Consider the following 5,000-nt stretch of genomic DNA (forward strand, 5'->3'; position numbering starts at 1 on the left):
ACCACTATCCTTGGCCCAACATGTAGGAAAGAACAACACAAGCAGATTCTGTACTCTGGAGGACACGAAGAAACCAGCTGCGATAGCTGGGAATCGAACCCAGGTCAACTGCTTGGAAGGCAGCTATGCTAACCACTATACCACTATCGCTACATGGGGAGGGGTTTTGTGTAGCAAAGCTGGTGCTCGGACTGGACTGCAGCAAGCACTGTTGATGCATCCATCAATGAGCCATATTTACTGAGATTGTGCAAGAACATTTGAAGCCACGCAAGGAAGCTCGTTAAGCAGAAAATCACTCTCTCTTCAACACGTCTTCAGTTTCTTCTGCTGCTGCAGGGATATGCATACCTCACTACTCCGAAGTGTCTGTAGTCCAACAGTGATTTGCGCCGAGAGATTAAAACTGTCATTCGTTGTTGGCAGGATACGAACCTGCGCGGGGAGACCCCAATGGATTTCTAGTCCATCGCCTTAACCACTCGGCCACAACAACCACTCTGGATGCACCCCTTAGATCCACGCATAGTCAACAACATATGGAGCCTCGATTTTCCCTTTCACAAACTGCCTCAAAATCCCTGTTTCAAAAAGCCTTCTTTTTTTCCAAGGGCCATATTACCCTCAATACACACCTTGAAATGAAATGAAATGGAGGGAAATATGTGCTAGCCATGACAGAAAATGTATAGCAACGCTGAGTGCAAGAAAGGAACCTTTGCCTTCTGAGAAGAGCTGTGTCAATTACTGCAGGCTGTTGCGAACTGCATGTAACCCTCCAAGTTCAAAGAGAATGTACTTCTTGTGTGGAACATGTTCAGCTCACACATTTGGAGAGTTGAAGACGAGGTCAGCAGAAGTTATGCTGATGGAGACACAGACAATTACTGCAGGCTGTTGCGAACTGCATGTAACCCTCCAAGTTCAAAGAGAATGTTCTTCTTGTGTGGAACATGTTCAGCTCACACATTTGGAGAGTTGAAGACGAGGTAAGCAGAAGTTATGCTGATGGAGACACAGGCAATTACTGCAGGCTGTTGCGAACTGCATGTAACCCTCTAAGTTCAAAGAGAATGTACTTCTTGTGTGGAACATGGTCAGCTCACACATTTGGAGAGTTGAAGACGAGGTCAGCAGAAGTTATGCTGATGGAGACACCGGCTATTGAACCCCGGGGCCTCATACATGCAAAGCATGCGCATTACCACTGCAGATGCAACATGAGAAATAACATTGTCGGCACTATACCATCCTGCTCAGACAAAAGCCAATGTATTTCAAGTCCATCGCCTTAAACACCCGGCCACGACAACCCAACCACTATCCTTGGCCCAACATGTAGGAAAGAACAACACAAGCAGATTCTGTACTCTGGAGGACGCGAAGAAGCCAGCTGCGATAGCTGGGAATCGAACCCAGGTCAACTGCTTGGAAGGCAGCTATGCTAACCACTATACCACTATCACTACATGGAGAGGGGTTTTGTGTTGCAAAGCTGGTGCTCGGACTGGACTGCAGCAAGCACTGTTGATGCATCCATCAATGAGCCATATTTACTGACATTGTGCAAGAACATTTGAAGCCACGCAAGGAAGCTCGTTAAGCAGAAAATCACTCTCTCTTCAACACATCTTCAGTTTCTTCTGCTGCTGCAGGGATCTGCATACCTCACTACTCCGAAGTGTCTGTAGTCCAACAGTGATTTGCGCCGAGAGATTAAAACTGTCATTCGTTGTTGGCAGGATTCGAACCTGCGCGGGGAGATCCCAATGGATTTCAAGTCCATCGCCTTAACCACTCGGCCACAACAACAACGCGGGATGTACCCCTTAGATCCACGCATAGTCAACAACATATGGAGCCTCGATTTTCCCTTTCACAAACTGCCTCAAAATCCCTGTTTCAAAAAGCCTTCTTTTTTTCCAAGGGCCATATTACCCTCAATACACACCTTGAAATGAAATGAAATGGAGGGAAATATGTGCTAGCCATGACAGAAAATGTATAGCAACGCTGAGTGCAAGAAAGGAACCTTTGCCTTCTGAGAAGAGCTGTGTCAATTACTGCAGGCTGTTGCGAACTGCATGTAACCCTCCAAGTTCAAAGAGAATGTACTTCTTGTGTGGAACATGTTCAGCTCACACATTTGGAGAGTTGAAGACGAGGTCAGCAGAAGTTATGCTGATGGAGACACAGACAATTACTGCAGGCTGTTGCGAACTGCATGTATCCCTCCATGTTCAAAGAGAATGTACTTCTTGTGTGGAACATGTTCAGCTCACACATTTGGAGAGTTGAAGACGAGGTCAGCAGAAGTTTTGCTGATGGAGACACCGGCTATTGAACCCCGGGGCCTCATACATGCAATGCATGCGCTCTACCACTGCAGATGCGACATGAGAAATAACGTTGTCGGCAGTATACCATCCTGCTCAGACAAAAGCCAATGCATTTCAAGTCCATCGCCTTAAACACCCAGCCACGACAACCCAACCACTATCCTTGGCCCAACATGTAGGAAAGAACAACACAAGCAGATTCTGTACTCTGGAGGACGCGAAGAAGCCAGCTGCGATAGCTGGGAATCGAACCCAGGTCAACTGCTTGGAAGGCAGCTATGCTAACCACTATACCACTATCGCTACATGGAGAGGGGTTTTGTGTTGCAAAGCTGGTGCTCGGACTGGACTGCAGCAAGCACTGTTGATGCATCCATCAATGAGCCATATTTACTGAGATTGTGCAAGAACATTTGAAGCCACGCAAGGAAGCTCGTTAAGCAGAAAATCACTCTCTCTTCAACACATCTTCAGTTTCTTCTGCTGCTGCAGGGATCTGCATACCTCACTACTCCGAAGTGTCTGTAGTCCAACAGTGATTTGCGCCGAGAGATTAAAACTGTCATTCGTTGTTGGCAGGATTCGAACCTGCGCGGGGAGATCCCAATGGATTTCAAGTCCATCGCCTTAACCACTCGGCCACAACAACAACGCGGGATGTACCCCTTAGATCCACGCATAGTCAACAACATATGGAGCCTCGATTTTCCCTTTCACAAACTGCCTCAAAATCCCTGTTTCAAAAAGCCTTCTTTTTTTCCAAGGGCCATATTACCCTCAATACACACCTTGAAATGAAATGAAATGGAGGGAAATATGTGCTAGCAATGACAGAAAATGTATAGCAACGCTGAGTGCAAGAAAGGAACCTTTGCCTTCTGAGAAGAGCTGTGTCAATTACTGCAGGCTGTTGCGAACTGCATGTAACCCTCCAAGTTCAAAGAGAATGTACTTCTTGTGTGGAACATGTTCAGCTCACACATTTGGAGAGTTGAAGACGAGGTCAGCAGAAGTTATGCTGATGGAGACACAGACAATCACTGCAGGCTGTTGCGAACTGCATGTATCCCTCCATGTTCAAAGAGAATGTACTTCTTGTGTGGAACATGTTCAGCTCACACATTTGGAGAGTTGAAGACGAGGTCAGCAGAAGTTTTGCTGATGGAGACACCGGCTATTGAACCCCGGGGCCTCATACATGCAATGCATGCGCTCTACCACTGCAGATGCGACATGAGAAATAACGTTGTCGGCAGTATACCATCCTGCTCAGACAAAAGCCAATGCATTTCAAGTCCATCGCCTTAAACACCCAGCCACGACAACCCAACCACTATCCTTGGCCCAACATGTAGGAAAGAACAACACAAGCAGATTCTGTACTCTGGAGGACGCGAAGAAGCCAGCTGCGATAGCTGGGAATCGAACCCAGGCCAACTGCTTGGAAGGCAGCTATGCTAACCACTATACCACTATCGCTACATGGAGAGGGGTTTTGTGTTGCAAAGCTGGTGCTCGGACTGGACTGCAGCAAGCACTGTTGATGCATCCATCAATGAGCCATATTTACTGAGATTGTGCAAGAACATTTGAAGCCACGCAAGGAAGCTCGTTAAGCAGAAAATCACTCTCTCTTCAACACATCTTCAGTTTCTTCTGCTGCTGCAGGGATCTGCATACCTCACTACTCCGAAGTGTCTGTAGTCCAACAGTGATTTGCGCCGAGAGATTAAAACTGTCATTCGTTGTTGGCAGGATTCGAACCTGCGCGGGGAGATCCCAATGGATTTCAAGTCCATCGCCTTAACCACTCGGCCACAACAACAACGCGGGATGTACCCCTTAGATCCACGCATAGTCAACAACATATGGAGCCTCGATTTTCCCTTTCACAAACTGCCTCAAAATCCCTGTTTCAAAAAGCCTTCTTTTTTTCCAAGGGCCATATTACCCTCAATACACACCTTGAAATGAAATGAAATGGAGGGAAATATGTGCTAGCCATGACAGAAAATGTATAGCAACGCTGAGTGCAAGAAAGGAACCTTTGCCTTCTGAGAAGAGCTGTGTCAATTACTGCAGGCTGTTGCGAACTGCATGTAACCCTCCAAGTTCAAAGAGAATGTACTTCTTGTGTGGAACATGTTCAGCTCACACATTTGGAGAGTTGAAGACGAGGTCAGCAGAAGTTATGCTGATGGAGACACAGACAATTACTGCAGGCTGTTGCGAACTGCATGTATCCCTCCATGTTCAAAGAGAATGTACTTCTTGTGTGGAACATGTTCAGCTCACACATTTGGAGAGTTGAAGACGAGGTCAGCAGAAGTTTTGCTGATGGAGACACCGGCTATTGAACCCCGGGGCCTCATACATGCAATGCATGCGCTCTACCACTGCAGATGCGACATGAGAAATAACGTTGTCGGCAGTATACCATCCTGCTCAGACAAAAGCCAATGCATTTCAAGTCCATCGCCTTAAACACCCAGCCACGACAACCCAACCACTATCCTTGGCCCAACATGTAGGAAAGAACAACACAAGCAGATTCTGTACTCTGGAGGATGCGGAGAAACCAGCTGCGATAGCTGGGAATCGAACCCAGGTCAACTGCTTGGAAGGCAGCTATGCTAACCACTATACCACTATCGCTACATG

General features: G+C 47.0%; 9 non-coding genes across 9 annotated transcripts; all 9 read right to left on the minus strand.

Moving 5' to 3' along the window:
* Positions 1–78: 78 nt before the first annotated feature.
* On the minus strand, positions 79–150 carry trnag-ucc (transfer RNA glycine (anticodon UCC)). The gene has a single exon. It is a non-coding gene; the product is annotated as a tRNA-Gly (tRNA).
* Positions 151–414: 264 nt separating this feature from the next.
* On the minus strand, positions 415–496 carry trnas-aga (transfer RNA serine (anticodon AGA)). Its single transcript has one exon. It is a non-coding gene; the product is annotated as a tRNA-Ser (tRNA).
* Positions 497–1,394: 898 nt separating this feature from the next.
* trnag-ucc (transfer RNA glycine (anticodon UCC)) lies at positions 1,395–1,466 on the minus strand. The gene has a single exon. It is a non-coding gene; the product is annotated as a tRNA-Gly (tRNA).
* Positions 1,467–1,730: 264 nt separating this feature from the next.
* trnas-uga (transfer RNA serine (anticodon UGA)) lies at positions 1,731–1,812 on the minus strand. Its single transcript has one exon. It is a non-coding gene; the product is annotated as a tRNA-Ser (tRNA).
* A 758-nt stretch (positions 1,813–2,570) lies between these two features.
* On the minus strand, positions 2,571–2,642 carry trnag-ucc (transfer RNA glycine (anticodon UCC)). The gene has a single exon. It is a non-coding gene; the product is annotated as a tRNA-Gly (tRNA).
* A 264-nt stretch (positions 2,643–2,906) lies between these two features.
* Positions 2,907–2,988, minus strand: trnas-uga (transfer RNA serine (anticodon UGA)). The gene has a single exon. It is a non-coding gene; the product is annotated as a tRNA-Ser (tRNA).
* Positions 2,989–3,746: 758 nt separating this feature from the next.
* On the minus strand, positions 3,747–3,818 carry trnag-ucc (transfer RNA glycine (anticodon UCC)). Its single transcript has one exon. It is a non-coding gene; the product is annotated as a tRNA-Gly (tRNA).
* Positions 3,819–4,082: 264 nt separating this feature from the next.
* Positions 4,083–4,164, minus strand: trnas-uga (transfer RNA serine (anticodon UGA)). The gene has a single exon. It is a non-coding gene; the product is annotated as a tRNA-Ser (tRNA).
* Positions 4,165–4,922: 758 nt separating this feature from the next.
* Positions 4,923–4,994, minus strand: trnag-ucc (transfer RNA glycine (anticodon UCC)). The gene has a single exon. It is a non-coding gene; the product is annotated as a tRNA-Gly (tRNA).
* Between the last annotated feature and the right edge of the window lie 6 nt (positions 4,995–5,000).

The sequence above is a fragment of the Labrus mixtus genome, chromosome 22, assembly GCF_963584025.1.
Source record: "Labrus mixtus chromosome 22, fLabMix1.1, whole genome shotgun sequence".
In the NCBI taxonomy this organism is placed as follows: Eukaryota; Metazoa; Chordata; class Actinopteri; order Labriformes; family Labridae; genus Labrus; species Labrus mixtus.